Source organism: Pristiophorus japonicus, unplaced genomic scaffold (genome assembly GCF_044704955.1).
Source record: "Pristiophorus japonicus isolate sPriJap1 unplaced genomic scaffold, sPriJap1.hap1 HAP1_SCAFFOLD_190, whole genome shotgun sequence".
In the NCBI taxonomy this organism is placed as follows: Eukaryota; Metazoa; Chordata; class Chondrichthyes; family Pristiophoridae; genus Pristiophorus; species Pristiophorus japonicus.
In genome coordinates, this window is record NW_027251590.1 from 921249 (window position 1) to 940989 (window position 19741).

Sequence of the window (19741 nt, forward strand, 5' to 3'; positions counted from 1 at the left end):
AGTTGCCACTTTGCCCTGGATCCCGTGGGCTATTACTTTCATGACCAGTCTGCCATGTGGGCTCTTATCAAAAGCCTTGCTAAAATCCATATACACGACATCAAACACAACACCGTCATCGAGCCTCCGTGTGACCTCCTCAAAAAATTCAATCAGGTTAGTCAGACACGACCTTCCATTAACCAATCCGTGCTGATTGTCCCCAATTAATCCCGGTCTTTCTGAATGAAGATTTATCCTGTCCCTCAGAATTTTTTCCAATAATTGAAAGTCCATATTGGGGAACTGAATTTAATTTTGTCATCCCATCGAGATTGGGGCCAGAGGGACAATAAATAATATTAAGAAATAAATTATTTTAAAAATCAGTGATCAGACCTGCAGTATGTACAATATACAAGCTGACCAAAATCAGGCCATTTGGATTGGATTTGGAGGCTAAAACTGTAACAAACCCTCAGTGGCGACTCACCCCCCATTTAGTAAACTCCAGAAGATATTTTATCCGGTAATTTCGATTAATTTCAATGAATTGAATGTTGTAACTGACGGGTTCAATTAATGTTTATTTTCCAAATGCAGCTCTGGACCCTCAGACTGAACATTAATCCGGCCCGGGTGATTGACGGCAGCTCTGGACCAATAGGAAGAGCGGGGGCGGGGCTGGAGAACCGAGCAGGCGGTTGGTCGTCCAACCAGTGTGTGAGGGGCGGGGCTTGTGGCAGCCAGTGGGCGGGGCTGAGCCCAGATCTCCCTCATTGGCTGAAACTCTGCCCCATTGTTGAAACTGATTTCTCTCAAACTCCAGGAGAAAGCTGGACCTTTGTGTTGTGGCTTTAAACAGATGGAACCCTGTGGGGTGGAGCAAATATTGCAACGTTTGGTAGTGAAATGGATTCATTCAGGACACACAGCAGGGATTATTTCAGGAAATTACACCGTGCAGTGAGAAAGGAAATGCAGGGGATGTTGTGTAGATGGATTGTCAGAAGGTGTTTGATAAGGTGCCGGACAGGAGGCTTGTTGATCAAATTAAGGCTCACGGTGTTAAAGGGAGTGGGGCAGCGTGGAGAGGAAGTTGGGTAAAGGGCAGAAAACAGAGAGTAGCGGTTAATGGAGGTTCTTCAGACTGGAGGGATGTAAACAGTGGTGTCCCCAGGGTCAGTGTTGGGAGCATTGCTCTGCTCAATGTAGAGAAATGATCTGTGCTTGGGTATATGGGGCACACGATCAAAATCTCCAGGGAATGCGAAAAATGGGGAGCGTGGGGAACTGTGAAGAGGACTGCAAGTGAGTTCAGTCTGAATTCACAGGTTTGTAAATGAAACAGGTAGGTGTCAGATTAAATTTAGTGCAGAGAAATCTGATGTGATACATTTTGGGAGGAAATGTACATTAAATGTTAACATTTTAAAAAGGAGTGGAGGGGTAGAGAGATTTTGGGGTGTAAGATTCTAGCTAATGCCTTGTCTTATTAATTAGCAAGTTCGAGAGTCCAGTGTCAGCAACTTTAATAACTTATTAGGAAATGTAAGATGAGCAGTTTCTCAGTCGACTGCCGTATCTTATATTGATCCACCAATCAGTAAAGATGCAAGTCCCGCGTGTCCACAGTAACTGACACCAGGTCAGCCCGCTGGATGGAACCTCGGGGGCCCTGAGCTTGATCTCCGGTGTCTCCAGTCCCCACTGCCCCCTTACATCAGTCTCCCCTCACTTTTATACCCGGCACTGATCCACCTCTGGCACCGGACTCTTCTTTGTCTCCTCTGCTGGGTTTGGGCAGGAAGTGAGGAAAAGACAGCTGGAACTTCTCTAATCTGTGATTTACAAGGTCACTTTCTCTGGTTCCCAGCAGGTACTTTTCTTCAGTAATTTTCTCATTATACCGAAACTCCGCTGCCTGCTGTTAATTCTTCTCGTTTCACAATTATAGGTATAAACATCTCACATTATAATCTAATCTATTCTATTACTCACACTGGTTTAAGCTTGGAAGAAGCACTGAGGGTAGCAAGGGCACAGAATGTACTCTGGGTGGGGAACTTCAATGTCCATCACCAAGAGTGGCTCGGTAGTACCACTACTGACTGAGCTGGCCGAGTCCTGAAGGACATATCTGCCAGACTGGGCCTGCAGCAGATGGTGAGAGAACCAACACGAGGAAAAAACCTACTTGACCTGGTCCTCACCAATCTACCTGTCGCAGATACGAAGAATGAGGGACAGGTAAAGACCATCTGGTGTATCGAGCCTGTCCCACATGGCGATACATCTGTCTATGACAGCATTGGTCGCAGTGACCACCGCACACAGTCATTGTGGAGACAAAGTCACACCGAACACACTCTCAAATGTGTTGTGTGACACTATCACCGTGCTAAACGGGATAGAGTCAGAACAGATCTAGCAGCTCAAAACTGGGCATCCATAAGGTGCTGTGGGCCATCAGCAGCAGCAGCATTGTATCCACCACAATCTGTAACCTCATGGCCCGGCATATCCCTCACTCTAACATTACCATCAAGCCTGGTTCAATTAGGAGTGCAGAAGAGCATGCCAGGAGCAGCACCAGGTGCACCGAGAAATGAGGTACCAGCCTGGGGAAGCTGCAACACAGGACTACATACATACTGAGCAGTGGAAGCAGCATGGTATAGACAAGGCTAAGCAATCCCACAATCAACGAATGAGATCAAAGCTCTGCAGTCCCACCACATCCAGTCGTGAATGAACACCAGAACATACACAAGAACTAGGAGCAGGAGGAGGTCATTTTGCCCCTCGAGTCTGCTCCGCCATTCAATAAGATCATGGCTGATTTTCTACCTCAACTCCACTTTCCTGCACTATCCCCCAATCCCTTGATTCCCTTAATATCCTATGCTGGGTTCAGTTCTACACTCACTGGTTCCCCTCCCTCTCCTCCCCTGAAGGTGCTGACTGTGGCTGGGTTCAGTTCTACACTCACTGGTTCCCCTCCCTCTCCTCCCCTGAAGGTGCAGACTCTGGCTGGGTTCAGTTCTACACTCACTGGTTCCCCTCCCTCTCCTCCCCTGAAGGTGCTGACTCTGGCTGGGTTCAGTTCTACACTCACTGGTTCCCCTCCCTCTCCTCCCCTGAAGGTGCTGACTCTGGCTGGGTTCAGTTCTACACTCACTGGTTCCCCTCCCTCTCCTCCCCTGAAGGTGCTGACTCTGGCTGGGTTCAGTTCTGCACTCACCAGTTTCTCTCCAATATGTGACCCATGTCCATGTGTGAACCTCGACAGTGAGTGTAGACAGGCTATTCCACTGTCCCTACCCGAGGCCTCACACGTGCATTTTCCAGCAGGGTCACTGGACCCTCCTCCCAATGGCTCAGTGGGTAAAGGCATGTAGGATCTGTTCCCCACCTCTCCCACCCCCTATTGTAAAATGGACTGTAGAATAGAATATAAAATCCACAGACGGTGAGACAGGTTAATAAAAACCACACCTCAGTACAAACACACAGAGGGTGGGACTATATAGTAACGGGTTCATTTAAACATTGCAGTGAAACGATGACTCATTGAGAGACTGGAAGGACATCATCAGAGACAATGATACAGGATACCTGCCATCGATCTAATCAACGCAGGCAATAGCACCAGATGCCGGCCATGCACACCTTCAATGGTCCCTGGTCCCTGTCAAGAAGGAAGAGGGACATTCACACATTCCTCAACTGTGGAGCCAGATCTGTTCCCAAGGAAGGTTTGCATTGTACTACACAGCAGGAGAGCTGATCATGCCCCTGTCTGGGCCAGGGGGTGGAATACACTGATGATCCAGAGGTAATTAACCATCGGAAGAGTCGACAGGGGAACAGCAGGAAATATGTTTGATGCTGTGATTATGAAGCCCCATAAAAAAAGAGGACCACTTCGGAGCGAGGGCAGTGCAGTGAAGGATGCTGGGTGGTCACCTGGTCCCGGCCTACAATCGACACCGGAACAACCAGCTGTGTGGGTGATTATAAGTTTCAGTCAGACCGTCGGGGAATTTGTCCGAGTAGTTTTATAATCACAGTCGAATCGCGGAAGGGTTTCAAACTGTGATATTTCCTGTTAGGTTTCAGGTAACCTCCTGTAGGGGTTTTGTATTGTGGGTTCGGTGTTATTACGGTCGAATCTCAGGGAGGTTGTGTACTGGGGAATAATGCAAGTTCAATAAACGTACAAGTTTAAGGTTGAGCCAAAACCCTTGTTCTTATAAATCCTGAAGTCAAGAACTGTTGGTGAGAGGTTACGGAATCTCTTACAGAAACCACCCAGTGTGACGGAGTCATAGTTCCGCCATTCAATTAGATCGTGGCTGATCTGTATCTTAACTCCATCTACCTGCCTTGGTTCCATCTCCCTTAATACCCTTGCGAAGAAGAATCTATCAATCACAGTTTTGGAATTTTCAATTGGCCTCCAGCCTCATTTTTATGGGGAACAGAGTTCCAGATTTCCATAACCTTTAATAACATAAGAAATAGGAGCAGGAGTAGGCCATATGGCCCCTCGAGCCTGCTCCGCCATTCACTAAGATCCAGGATGATCTTGTACTTCAGCTCCACTTTCCCGCACTATCCCCGTATCCCATGATTCCTTTAGTGTCCAAACAGCTTTCTATCTCAGCCCTGAATATACTCAACGACTCAGCATCCACAGTCCTCTGGTAGAGAATTCTAAAGATTCACGACCCTGAGTACAGAAATTTCTCATCAGCTCAGTCCTAACTGACCGAGCCCGTATCCTGAGACAATAACCCTTAGTTCTAGACTCTCGGGCCAAGAGAAACAGATTCTCACCATTTGTGTGAGGAAGTGCTTCCTGACATCACCCCGGAACCTCAGTGGTGGGAAAATTATTTGAAAAAAATCCTGAGGGACAGAATAAATCTTCATTTGGAAAGACATGGATTAATCAAGGACAGTTAGCATGGATTTGTTAAGGGAAGGTCGTGTCTGACTAACTTGATTGAATTTTGAGAGGAGGTAACAAGGAGGGTCGATGAGGGTAGTGCGTATGATGTAGTGTATATGTATTTTAGCAAAGCTTTTCATAAGGTCCCACATGGCAGACAGGTCACAAAAGTAAAAGCCCATGGGATCCAGGGCAAAGTGGCAAGTTGGATCCAAAATTGGCTCAGGCTGGAAGCAAAGGGTAACGGTTGATGGGTGTTTTTGTGACTGGAAGGCTTTATCCAGTGGGGTTCCGCAGGGCTCAGTGCTGGGTCCCTTGTTTTTTGTGGTATATATCAATGACTTGGACTTGAATGTTGGGGGTATGATTAAGAAGTTTCCAGGTGACACTAAAATAGGTTGTGTGGTTGAGAATTAAGAAGAAAGCTGTGGACTGCAGGAAGATATCAATGTACTGGTCAGGGGGGTAGAACAGTGGCGAATGGAATTCAATCCGGATAAGTGTGAGGTCATGCATTTGGGGAGGTCTAACCAGGCAAGGGAATACACAATAAGTGGTACGACACTGAAAAGTGTAGAGGAACAAAGGGACTTTGGAGTGCAGGTTCACAGATCCCTGAAGGTGGCAGGCCAGGTAGATAAGGTGGTTAAGAAGGCAGATGGAATACTTGCCTTTATTAATCGAGGCATGGAATACAAGAGCTAGGAGGTTATGCTTGAACTGGTTAGGCTGCAGCTGGAATACTGTGTGCAGTTCTGGTCACCACATTACAGGAAAGATGTGATTGCACTGGAAAGAGTACAGAGGAGATTTACAAGAATGGTGCCTGGACTGGAGAATTTTGGCTATGAGGAAAGATTGGAGATGCTGGGTCTGTTTACTTTGGAACAGAGGAGGCTGAGGGGAGACTTGATTGAAATGTATAAAATTATGATGGGCCTGGATAGGAAGGACCTGTTTCCCTGAGCAGAGGGGTCAACAACCAGGGGGCATAGATTTAAAGTAATTGGATTAGAGGAGATACAAAGGGAAATTTCTTCACCCAGAAGATGGCGGGGGTCTGGAACTTACTGTCTGAAGGATGGTAGAGGCAGAAACCCTCACCACATTTAAAAAATACTTGGACGTACACTTAGTGCCGTCACCTACTGGGCTACGGACCAAGAGCTGAAGAGTGGGATTAGACTGGATAGCTCTGTCGGCCGGCACGGACACGGTGGGCTGAAATGGCCTCCTTCCATGCTGTAAATTTTGATGATTTTATGATTAATGACCGAGATGAATTGACCGAGTGTAATGTATCCAACTTTGCTGATGATACAAAACTTGGTGGGACAGTAAGCTGTGAGAACAAGATATATCGATAGACTATGAGTGGGCAGTAAGGTGGCAGATGGAGTATAATGTCGGGAAATGTGAGGTTATTCACTTTTGTAGGAACAATAGAAAAACAGAATATCTTTTAAATGGTGAGAAACTTTTAAATGTTGGTGTTCAGGGAGATTTGGGTGTCCTCGTGCAAGAAACAGAAAGTGAGCGAGCAGGTACGCAAGCAATAAGGAAGACAAATGGTATGTTGTCCTTTATTGCAAGGGAGTCGGAGTATAAGAGTAAGGAAGTCTTGCTACAATTATACAGGGTCCTGGTGAGACCACACCTGGAGTACTATGCACAGTTTTGGTCTCCTTATCGAAGGAAAGAAATACTTGGCTTGGAGACGGTGAACAAAGGTTCACTCGATTGATTCCTGGGATGAGTGGGCTGTCTTATGATGAGAGATTGTGTAGAATGGGCCTGTACTCTCTGGAGTTTAAAGAATGAGGTGTGATCTCATTGAAACATACACGATTCTGAAGGAGACTGACAGGTTAGATGCTGAGAGGTTGATTCCCCCGGCTAGAATGTCTGGAACTAGGGGCCACCGTCTCAGGATAAGGGGTAGGCCATTTAGGACAGAGATGAGGAATTTCTTCACTTAGAGGGTTGTGCATCTTTGGAATTCTCTGCCCCAGAGGGCTGTGGGTGCTCAGTCTATTCAAGGCTGAGATAGATAGATTTTTGGACTCTCGGTGAATCAAGGGATATGGAGATCAGGCGGGAAAGTGGAGTTGAGGTCGATGATCAGCCATGATCTTACTGAATGGTGGAGCAGGCTCGAGGGACCTTATGGCCGACTCCTGCTCCTAATTCTTATGTTGACATCCAGGGGGCTCTAGATTTATTAGTCCCACCCTTTTTCTTTAAGGTAACATACTTCCTCTGAACCCTCATTATCTCCTCCTTGAAAGCCTTCCACTGCTCTGAGACTGATTTAGTTTCAACACAGGAACATAAGAATTAGGAGCAGGAGTATGCCATTCGGCCCCTCGAGCCTGCTCCGCCATTCAGTGAGATTATGGCTGATCCTCTACCTCAACTCCACTTTCCTGCACTATTCCCATAACCCTTGATTCCCTTTATATACAAAAATCTATCAATCTCTGTTTTGAATATTTCAAAGACGGAGCCTCCACAGCCCACAGGGGTAGAGAATTCCAAAGATTCACCACCCTCTGAGTGAAGAAGTTTCCCCTCATCTCAGTCCTCAATGGCCAAATCCTTATTCTGAAACTGTGACCCCTGGTTCTAGACTCCTCAGCCAGAGGAAACATCCTCCCTGCATCTACCATGTCAAGCCCTGTAAGAATTTTCTATGTTTCATTGAGATCACCTCTCATTCTTCTAAACTCGAGAATATAGGCCTAGTCTACTCAATCTCTCCTCATCGTACAATCCCCCCATCCCAGGAATTCAGTCTGGTGAACCTTCGTTGCCATCCTCAATGGCAAGTACATCCTTCCTTAGGTAAGCAGCCAAAACTGTACACAATACTCAGCTGCAGTCTCACCAGGGCTCTATATAATTGCAGTAAGACCTCTTGTAATAAAGACCGACATACCATTTGCTTTCTGAATTACTTGCTGTACCTGCATATTAACTTTGTGATTAGTGTACAAGGACACCAAGGTCCCTCTGAACACCAACATTTCCCAATCTCTCACCATTTCAAGTAGCTGTTTCCAGTCCACTTTGGCTAAATCACATTTTAGCTTAGTAAAATTGGCTTTTCCCCAATTGAAAACTTTTATTCCTGGTCTATCTTTGTCCTTTTCCATAACTACCCTAAATCTAACTGAATTATGATCACTAACACCAACATGCTGTCCCACTGATACCCCTCCCACCTGCCCAGCTTCAGTCCCTAATACTAAGTCCAGAACTTCCCCCTCTCTTGTTGGGCTTGCTATGTACTGGCTAAAAAGTTCTGCTGGTTGCTGACCCCTCTGCGAAGGGAAATAGGTCCTTCCTATCCACTCTATCTAGGCCCCTCATAATTTTATACACCTCAGTAAGGTATCCCCTCAGCCTCCTCTGTTCCAAAGAAAACAAACGATTAAGAGGGTTGGTGGGCTGGAGGAGGTTACAGAGATAGGGAGGGTTGAGGCTTGAGGGATTTAAACAAACGGATGAGAATTTTAAAGGCTGATGCCACCAGGCATATTGCCCAGCAGAGAACGTGACTCACTACCAACAGGAAGGATGTTACTTTAACTACTACAAATGCATAATGAGGGAGAATTAATATCTGTACCTTTAACTAACAGTGACATGGAAAGAGGGAAATGAATGACCTTTAAACACCTGGTTCACTTGGCACTGAAGTGTCTGAAACTCATAATAGGAACTCCAGGAAAATAAAATGCTGACAAATGTTAAACCGTTTTGTTGACAAAAGAAATCTCGATTGAACTTAAAAAAAATTGTTTAACAGGTACACACAAACTCACCTGACAGGCCGACTCAGGATCCACTCCTCAATCACCACGATTGGTTGCAGAACACGGCCTCTGAGCGCTCTTCCTGTTGGTTCCCAGGGTAATTATTACGCTGCCAGATGAAGTTGAGGGGCTCAGGGGAAGAAATAAAATGAGGCTGTGAATCTGAGTTAAGAAATAAAATTAGAGAAGCATGATTAAATTTTTTTTTTTTTTTGAAATTCGTAGCCAATCGTTCCAATTCTTTGTCAAATCACAAACGCCAGAGGTCACCTTGCACATGCCAAGGATCACTCTGCGCCAATGCTCTTAGCCAAAAGGCCTAGAGCCACTGCACCGTTCCTGGAAGTACTGCAATACCAGGTTCGTGCCATGGAGGTGGATGGGTCAGGTCCCCCACACACCTCCGTGGAGGTGGATGGGTCAAGCCACCCCACCCACCTCCTGTTTCCAAAAAAGCAAGCATATACCTTCCTGATCCAGGGAGAACCACCCGGAGGTCATGGTGGCTACTCCCCTGTCAGGTCAGTTACGCATGATCTTAGCCAAAAGGCCGAGAAGCATGATTAAATGAATGAGAAGAGGCAATATAAACTAAAGGGTACAATCCTAAAGGGGGTGCATGAACAGTGAGACCTGCGGGTATATGTGCACAAATCACTGAACGTGGCAGGACAGGTTGAAAAAGCAGTTTAAAAAGCTTACAGGATCCTGGGCATCACAGAGTACAAAGGCAATGAGGTTATGATGAACCTTTGTAAAACCCTGGTTCAGTCTCAATTGGAGCATTGTGTCCAATTCTGGGCACCGCTCATTAGGATGTGATGCCTTAGAGAAGGTGCAGAAAAGATTGACAAGAATGATTCACGAGATGAGGGACTTCAGTTACGTGGATTGACTGGAGAAGCTGGGGTTGTTCTCCTTTTACGCAGCGAGTGGTTAGGATCCGGAATGCACGGCCTGAAAGGGTGGTGGAGGCAGACTCAATCACAGCTTTCAAAAGGGAATTGGATAAGTATCTGAAAGAAAACATTTGCAGGGCCGGGGGAAAGGGCGGGGCAGTGGGGCTCGCTGGGAGCCGGCAAGGGCTCGAGGGGCCGAATGGCCTTCCGTGCTGTAACCATTCTCTGATTGTGTGAGCAGAACCACTCTGTTCCCTGACTCAATCTAAAGCCTTCCTGACAGTGAGCACCTGTTAAACCTGCCCTGCACCTTCACTGCTCCAAGGAGAACCACCCCAGATGCTGCAGCCATCATCTTATTGAATGGCGGCAGGCCCGAGGGGCCAAATGGCGACTCCTCTCCTATTTCTGATGTTCTCCTGTGTTCATGTCACTGGTCCCCATCCTGCACCTGATGGCCTCCCTGCAGTAAGATGGCCGCCGCGCATGCTCCCTGCTCTGTAGCGGGGCAATGGCAAGCATTGTGACGTCGCGGAAGCCCCGCCCCGGTCGCTCCCTGCTCCCCGCTGCGGGCGAACCCGTGCTGGCCAAAGATGGCGGCCGAACCCCCCCGACAGTAACCAAGGCCCGTCCCCGCCGTGAGTATGTGAGTCCGCAGGGAGGCCGGGCGCGCTGCCCGGGCCGCTCCTCCACCCTCCGCGGCGGCTGCGAAACGTCGTCCGTCCGTCCGTCCGCCGGCTGGCCCCGCGCCTGCGCACAACTCCGCCCCCCTCTCACCCGGGCCCCCCCGAGCTCAAAGGCCGCGAGCGGAGCCGCCAACAAACCGCCCGCCCGCCCGCAGCCCGCAGCCAATGGCGAGGCGGCGCGGGGCACCAGCCCACCCAGCGCGCGCTGCTCCGCGCCAATCAGCGGCGGGGGGCGGGGCCGCGGCACCCATCAATCAATCAATGGGCGAACAATGCAGGGCGCGCGGTGCTGATGGGAAAGTGTCTGTGACGACACAAAGACAAGATGCTGCAAGTGTCCGCGGCTCAGGCAGCAACAGGGAATGGTGGCTCACAACTGGGGAGTGTTGGCAAAGGGGGGAAGGCAGGAGAGATCAGAGAGACAACAGGGAGGGTGGCTCACAACTGGAGAGTGTTGGCAAAGGGGGGAAGGCAGGAGAGATCAGAGAGACAGCAGGGAGGGTGGGTCACAACTGGGGAGTGTTGGCAAAGGGGGGAAGGCAGGAGAGATCAGAGAGACAGCAGGGAGGGTGGGTCACAACTGGGGAGTGTTGGCAAAGGGGGGAAGGCAGGAGAGATCAGAGAGACAACAGGGAGGGAGGGCCCAATTCAAATGGGAATGGCAGGAGTTAGAAAAACATGAGTCAGGACCGGGTGTGAATGGTGGGATAATGGCCAGCGGCCATTAGAGACAAGGAGAAAAACACAGTGGGAGAGGGGGAGAGGGGGAGAGAGGGAGAGGGAGAGAGGGAGAGAGGGAGAGCCAGAGATTGGCAGCGGTTACACTCTGAAATTGTTGAACTCGATGTTGAGTGCAGGAGGCTGTAAAGTGCCCAAAGGAAAGATGAGGTGCTGTTCCTCGAGCTTGTGTTGGAACAGTGCAGGAGGCCGAGGACGGAGAGGTCAGAGTGCGACCGGAAGCTCAGGGTCACACTAATGGACGGAACGGAGGTGTTCAGCAATACGCTCGCCCAATCTACGCTTGGTCTCCCCAATGTAGAGGGGACCACATCGTGAGCAGTGAATACAGTATACTAAACTGAAAGAAGTGTTTAGCGCCCTGGATAGTGGGAAGGAAGGAGGTAAAAGGTCAGATGCTGCATCTCCTGCGCTTGCACGGGAAGGTGTCCCTGGGAAGGGCAGGGGGTGCTGGGGGTGACTGCGGAATGGATCAGCGTGTCGCTGAGGGATTGGTCCCTTCGGTATGCAGGGAGGGGAGGGGATGATGTGATTGGTGGTGGGATCACGCCGAAGCTGGCGGAAATGACGGAGGATGATCCGTTGAACGTGAAGGCTGGAGGTGAGGACAAGGGGAACTCTGTCATGGTTCTGAGGGAGAGGAAGGGGTGAGAGCAGAGGTGCGGGAAATAGAACGGACACGGTCGAGGGCCATGTTAACCACAGCGGAGGGCCCTGTTAACCATGGCGGAGGAAAATCCTCTGTTGAGGGAAAAGGAAGATGTGTCAGAGGCACTAGTGTGAAAGGTGGCGTCGTCAGAGCAGATGCGACGGAGAAACTGGGAGAATGAAATGTTGTCCTTCCAGGATGTGGGGTGGGAGGAAGTGTAGTCCAGGTAGAACATAAGAAATAGGAGCAGGAGTAGGCCACACTGTCCCTCGAGCCCGCTCCGCCATTTAATAAGATCATGACTGATCCGATCATGGACTCAGCTCCACTTCCCCGCCCACTCCCCATAACCCCTTATCGTTTAAGAAACTGTCTATTTCTGTCTTAAATTTATTCAATGTCCCAGCTTCCACAGCTCTCTGAGGCAGCGAATTCAACAGATTAACAACCCTCAGAGAAGAAATTTCTCCTCATCTCTGTTTTAAATGGGCGGCCCCTTATCCTAAGATGATGCTCTCTAGTTCTAGTCTCCTCCATCAGTGGAAACATCCTCTCTGCATCCACCTTGTCAAGCTCCCTCATAATTTTATACAGTTCGATAAGATCACCTCTCATTCTTCTGAATTCCAATGGGTAGAGGCCCAATCTACTCACCTTTCCTCAGAAGTCAACCCCCTCATCCCCGGGATCAACCTGGTGAACCTTCTCTGAACTGCCTCCAAAGCAAGTATATCCTTTCGTAAATATGTAAACCAAAACTGCACGCAGTATTCCAGGTGTGGCCTCACCAATACCTTTTTATAGCTGTAGCAAAACTTCTCTGCTTTTATACTCCATCCCCTTTGCAATAAAGGCCAAGATATCATTGGCCTTCCTGATCACTTGCTGTACCTGCATACTATCCTTTTGTGTTTCATGCACAAGTATCCCCAGGTCCCGCTGTACTGCGGCCCTTTGCAATCTTTCTCCATTTAAATAATAACTTGCTCTTTGATTTTTTTCTGCCAAAGTGCATGATCTCACACTTTCCAACATTATAGTCCATCTGCCAAATTTTTGCCCACTCACTTAGCCTGTCTATGTCCTTTTGTAGATTTTTTGTGTCCTCCTCACACATTGCTTTTCCTCCCATCTTTGTATCGTCAGCAAACTTGGCTACGTTACACTCAGTCCCTTCTTCCAAGTCGTTTATATAGATTGTAAATAGTTGGGGTCCCAGCACTGATTCCTGCGGCAGCCCACTAGTTACTGATTGCTAACCCGAGAATGAACCATTTATCCTGACTCTCTGTTTTCTGTTAGTTAGCCAATCCTATATCCATGCTGTGGGAGTCAGTGGGCTTACCTCCCTCGCCTCTTTTTCCATTATATTGATGACTGTATCAGTGCCGTTTCCTGCTCTCGCCCTGAACTTGAAAATTTAATTCACTTTGCATCCAATTTTCACCCTCCCCTCACTTTCACATGCACCCTCAACAACTCTTTCCTTCCCTGACTTTGTCTCCATCTTTAGGGATAGGCTTTCGACCAGTATCCACTATAAGTCCCCTGACATGTCTTCCTTTTTCCCCAGCAGAGGATTCCCCTCTGCCATGGCTACCATGGCCCTCGACCGTGTCCGTTCTCTTTCCCACACCTCTGCTCTCACCCCTTCCCCTCCCTCTTAGAACCATGACCGGGTTCCCCTTGTCCTCACCTTTCACCCCACCAGCCTCTACTTTCAATGGATCATCCTCCACCACCTCCAGCATGATCCCTCCACTAATCACATCTTCCCCTCCCCTCCCAGCATTCTAAAGGGACCGCTCCCTCTGCGACACCCTGGTCCATTCCGCAGTCACCCCCAGCACCCCCTCCCCTTCCCACAGCACCTGACTACAAGTGCAGGACATGCAACATCTTCCCTTTTACCTCCTCCCTTCCCACTATCCAGGGCCCCAAATACTCCTTCCAGGTAAAGCAGCGATTTACTTGTTCTTTCAATTTAGTATACTGTATTCACTGCTCACGATGTGGTCCCCTCGACATTGGGGAGACCAAACGTAGATTGGGTGACCACTTTTCGGAGTTGAGGGAATTCTGGAAGTTCAAAACCAAGACTTGGAGTTATTGGTAAACTCCTAGAGTCTGTAATCTGGGAAAAAGTTAATTCGAAACTGGCAGAACAAGGAGAATTGCTGTCCCTTTAACTACCACAAACCCCTGTGTGGAGGAAAGGGGGAGATACAGTCTGTCCCAGGAACTGTCCCACAACAGAATTGGAGGCCCTATCCCTCTGATTGATGAATTTAAAAGTCTGCATTAAAATGTGAGCCAGTGGGTTGTGAGCCCCAGAGCCTTGTGTCCAATAAAGGCCCCAGGCCCTGAACAAGGGACTGCACAAAGTCGTGCCCCGCGGCTCAGCCAATCAGCGGCGCAAGTCCCGCCCCTTGGGCTCCCCGATTGGTTGGAGGACCCGCCACCGGCTCGCTGTAGGGGGGAAATGGGAAAGCTTCTGCTCCCACGAGCAGGCCCCCTGATATAGAGGGTCGACACTCGCCCCCAACCCGCGTAGCAATTGTCGAAGTTAGCAGACAGAGACGGATGGCAAGGTATAACGATTTTTAATTACGAACGTCCGGGAACACCTCTCATCACAGCCTTATCAATGTCTGTTTAGGTTCTCACATCGTATCCTGTCGGATATTTATCTAATGTCCTGGTACATATTGAATTAATAACTTCTGGAGCCTTGGTACTGGAATGTGCAAGGCCGAATAGAGTCCTTTTACCTCCTTATGGGTTGGTGCAGGAACCAGCACTTTAACCCTTGTCCCGCTGGTACCCCTAATGCCAAATTTCTCTTACAATTCCCCCCTTTTGGCCCTTGGCCAGACGCCAAGTGGGCCATATTCCCTGAAACAACCTCCCTGTGGGCAAGTCTCAGATGTGTCTGTTCGACTGGGTGGCCATCTCCCAAACTTCAGGACCTCCTGTGACTTCTCCCGCAGAGCTATATAAGGTAAGCACCTTTTTCAGGATTTTTTAAATTTTTGTCCCTCATTGTCTTAATCATAGTGCGTGCCCTGACGTATCGTTTAGCCTGTTTAATTCGTGCACAGGTTAGCCCTACCAGTACCATCAGGACCAGGCCTTGTATTACTACAAGTGCATGTGATATAATTCTTATCCATGGGTGGATCTGAATATCTGAGTACCAAGGCTGGTCGGCCAGCATCGCGTTAGTGTCTCTTTGTAGGTTTGTCTATTTCTTCCATCAGCTGGATGTAGTGTCATCTTTGGTTTTGGATTCATTGCACCAATCGTTCCTCACTTAATTCGGGTATCTGTTTTTCTTGCGGTTCCCATACCGCCACCTTGTACCCTTCTCGGAGGGTATCCGTGACCGTTCTGTGGATAATTTCCATTGTCTCGGGATGAATGATGTGGTATCCATTTATGTTTATTTTTCCCATAGGCCTGAAACAGAAGATAGTGTTGGTGATGACACAGGGGGTGACTCCTCCCCTGGCCTTAATCGTCGGGTTGGCTGCTCCTGTGCTCACGCACCAATCTCCATTCCCCTGTGGAGCAGCGATTGTTTCGGAATCGTGTTCGAGAGGAGTGATACTCAGCATGCATCCGTTTGGTGGAATCTGCAATCATCATTTGTCATTCGACATAAAATCACGATTATTTTTATAGCAATCGGTTACGTCAATGCCTTTGGTACTAATTTAATCACCTGACTGGAGGGGTGATGGTAACGTAACTGTGTTCGGATTCTTCACTGATACTGTCGGTTTGGTATAAGGGGCCTCCCTGTTACGTCATACTGTGGTATTGTGCCTGTAGGGCTTGGTTATCCATGTCCCTCCAGTAAACCCCTTAAAATTTGCGTTAAGTTGTTAACCCGGTCGTCTATTGCATACAGGTCTGTGGAATTCATCGTCGTAACCCCTGCCGCATAACCCGTGCCTAGTGTTTCCAGTATTCCCCTTTTTGTTCGACCTTGTCCTGTTCCCTTTCTGACATTAAATCTCAGGGTAGTGTATTCCGGGCCTTCGAGGATCCGTTGTGTCAGGTTCTGGGAAAGACTTATAGTTTCATTCCCACAGAAGCTAGGAAGAATGATATCCTTTAGGTTTAGGATAAGTAGTCGCTGACTCACCCCAAATTATATCCTTTCTTTAGATTCTTTTATTACTAGCCCCCCTTTGGCTCCAGTCTTTATGGAGGGGCTTATGGGGGGACTTGCGTGGTTGTGCTGGGAAGAGTTGTTGTCCCCAGGGTGGTTGTCGGGCAACGGTAGGGCTTCCCAGGGTCCCTTTGGGCGTGTTTGGTGTTCCAGCCGGATCTTTATTGTCATCTTTCCTCCACACTACATCTGCCCCCCCTTTTTAGGTTGTATTCCTTTTTTTTCGCGCTGCGTACGATCAATACCGGCTTCTCCGTGTTATTACCGTGTCACGCTTCGGGACATACACCTTATATTCCAGAGACCTCCCTTGGTCTTCATTTTATCCCACTGGCCAGTTTTCCGAAACATCCTGGGGTCCCACCCCTCTTTTTGCTCCGTTCTCTTCCCACCTTTCTGTTCTTGCGGGGTGGATTTGGCGGCTTGTTTGCAGCTTGGTCCGCCCAGGCATGAGCTTCGAGAACTGAAATTCCATCCAGTTGGATTTCTGCGCCCTTCCCCTTTTGGTCCTATGAACTTGCTCGTGTCCTCGGAATCTACTGGCGCCCATGGCATCGGCAGCCTGCTGCATTACAACCTTACTTAATACACTATACATAGCCATGTGTTAAAATAAGTTCTGTCCTTGCTCCAGTCCTTGGCTGCTGGGATGCATATTTCGTCAGTTAAATTAAACAAAGCCCCATAGTTCATGTAGTTGTGTTTTTCTTGCATGTGCTATATCTCTCGTAGTCCGTCTGTATTATCCAGTGCCTGCGTGGGCCTTAAGGTTCCCAGTATCCTGAGTCTCCAGAGTTGAAGTAGCCGCTGTGGTCCCATCTCGGTGAGTGTTTTACCTGCAAATTTTAAACAGATAGCCTGGTCATCACCAGGTGTTAGGTTCTGGTCGACTCCTCTTTTATCCATGCATGTCGAGGTCACTCTGTAAAATCGGAGGTAAGGTTAGGTTGGGTTTGTGGACTACACTTACCCACCGTGGGGTACATTGGCTCTATTGCCGTAGGTGATGGTGCTATGGCTGCGCACTGCACTATCCGTCTGGCCCCGTTTTTTAAAATCTCTTCCAGCTTATTTATCTTAGTTTTAACTCTTGAATTTGTTTTGTTTGAGTATCTTTCTTTTATTTGCGTCAGGCGAGTATTATTACATAGGCTAGTTCTGTTTTATTTTTATTCTGACTATCCCACCATTTCCTCTGTCTGTCAGGTGAGTCTTTATTTTATGAAGAAATCCAAATGAATAATGTCCAGTATAAAACAGCTTTCAATGGAAAGGGTTAACCCCTTTACAGGTTTGTAAGAAGACCTAATGTCATTACGTGACTTTGTGTAACCATCTGAAATTTTTTCCAAGTCTTTGTACCTTCAAAACTTGCTTAGAAATTAGGAATCCGATAAAACAGCAGAAATCATAAGTAAAACCGTCATAATAAAAGTCTTCTCATCAGGAAAGACAGCATTTTAGATTAAACTCCAATTTTTCTAAACTTCTAATTCAAATACTTGCCAAAGATTTTTTTAAATTGAATCAATATCTTTTTCACAGCCAATATCAACTAGTATTTAGTAAGTTATGTCTTTTTCCATTTAAATCTCCTTTCTTCAAATTAGGTTTTGTATTTTACACAAAGGGCTTGTGTCTCCATAAACTTGTTAATTTAAAATCATAAGACAATCGAAAACACTTTGTTTCCAAATTCATTCAATTTGTTTTCTTTCAAGGTTGTGTCTTTTTCTTTTCCATAACTAGCACAGAGTCTAGCACGTAGGACCCAAGTTTCGGGCTGCGCCGTTTTCCCGTTTTTCGCGACACAAAGTGCGCCTAAAAAAAAATTACCTATTCTCCGGCTCCCTGCAGGTCCTCTGGAGCTGGGCGCGGCGCAGCACGAGCTGTAGTGGGCGGAGCCAGGTCCCTGCGCTGAAAACAGTGCTGGGACCTCTGCACATGCGCGCTACAGTGGGCGCGCATGTGCAGTAGCTCCAGGTGTCCAAAACTGTGGGAGGGGCCCGAAGCATGCAGCCCCTAGCCCTGGCCAAATGGCCTCACTGGGGCTGCGTGCTTAAGGCTCCTCTGACCCGACCCCCGCGCTCCCCCCATCCCCCCCTTGACCTCCGCGACTCCCCCCCTCTGGACGTCCGTGACACCCCCCCACCACAAAGACCCGACGCCACCTACCTGTAAATCCAGCCCGAAGTCTTGGGCCCGGCCGTTAAGCCTCCTTCCCTCTCCTTCCCTTCTCTCTCCTCTCTCCTTCCCTCCCTCCTCTCTCCTTCCCTCCCTCCTCTCTCCTTCCCTCCCTCCTCTCTCCTTCCTTCCCTCCTCTCTCCTTCCTTCCCTCCTCTCTCCTTCCCTCCCTCCCGCTCTCTCCTTCCCTCCCTCCCCCACCTCTCCTTCCCTCCCCCCCCACCTCTCCTTCCCTCCCTCCCCCACCTCTCCTTCCCTCCCTCCCCCACCTCTCCTTCCCTCCCTCCCCCACCTCTCCTTCCCTTCCCTCCCTCTCCCCCCTCTCCTTCCCTCCCTCCCTCTCCTTCCCTCCCTCCCCCACCTCTCCTTCCCTTCCCTCCCTCTCCCCCTTCTCCTTCCCTCCCTCCCTCTCCTTCCCTCCCTCCCCCCCCTCTCCTTCCCTCCCTCCCCCCCTCACCCTCCCTCCCTCCCCCCCTCCCCTCTCCCTCCCTCCCTCTCCCTCCCTCCCCCCTCTCTCTCTCCTTTCCTCCCTCCCCTCCTCCTCCTCTCTCCTTCCCTCCTCCTCTCTCCTTCCCTCCTCCTCTCTCCTTCCCTCCTTCTCTCTCCTTCCCTCCTCCTCTCTCCTTCCCTCCTCCTCTCTCCTTCCCTCCTCCTCCTCTCTCCTTCCCTCCTCCTCTCTCCTTCCCTCCTCCTCTCTCTCCTTCCCTCCTCCTCTCTCTCCTACCCTCCTCTCTCTCCTTCCCTCCCTCCTCTCTCTCTCCTTCCCTCCCTCCTCTCTCTCTCCTTCCCTCCCTCCTCTCTCTCCTTCCCTCCCTCATCTCTCCACCCCCTTCTCCTCGCCCCCACCCAACCCCTCCCCCTCTACCCCAACCCCACTGCTCCCCCTCTACCGCAACCCCCACCCCACTCCTCCCCCTCTACCCCAATCCCCACCCACTCCTCCCCCTCTACCCCAATCCCCACCCCACTCCTCCCCCTTTACCCCCACCCCCCCAACCTCCCCCCTTCCCCTCCCAACCCCCTTCTCCCCCTCCCACCCCCTTCTCCCCCTCCCACCCCCTTCTCCACCTCCCACCCCCTTCTCCACCTCCCACCCCCTTCTCCACCTCCCACCCCCTTCTCCACTCCTTCTCGCCCTCCTCCACTCCTTCTCCCCCTCTCCCCCATCCTCTCCCCCCTCCCACCCACTCTCCCCCCTCCCACCCACCCCCTTCTCCTCCACCCACCCCCTTCCCCTCCCCCCTCCACCCCCCTTCTCTCCCTCCCATCACCCCCTTCTCCCCCTCTCCCTCCCACCCCCTTCTCCCCCTCTCCCTCCCACCCCCCTTCTCCCCCTCTCCCTCCCACCCCCCTTCTCCCCTCTCCCTCCCACCCCCCTTCTCCCCTCTCCCTCCCACCCCCCTTCTCCCCCTCTCCCTCCCACCCCCCTTCTCCCCCTCTCCCTCCCACCCCCCTTCTCCCCCCCCCATCCCCCCTTCCCCTCCCACCCCCCTTCCCCTCCCACCCCCCTTCACCTTCTCCCCTCCCCTCCATCCCTTTCCCCCTCCACTCCTTCTCTCCCCCCACCCACCCCCTTCTCCTCCACCCACCCTTCTCCTCCACCCACCCCCTTCTCCTCCACCCACCCCCATTCTCCCCCTCCCAACCCCATTCT

General features: G+C 49.8%; 1 pseudogene; it reads right to left on the minus strand.

The window, feature by feature from the left end:
• Positions 1-9077: 9077 nt before the first annotated feature.
• Positions 9078-9316, minus strand: LOC139243893 (U2 spliceosomal RNA; annotated as a pseudogene).
• Positions 9317-19741: the final 10425 nt, after the last annotated feature.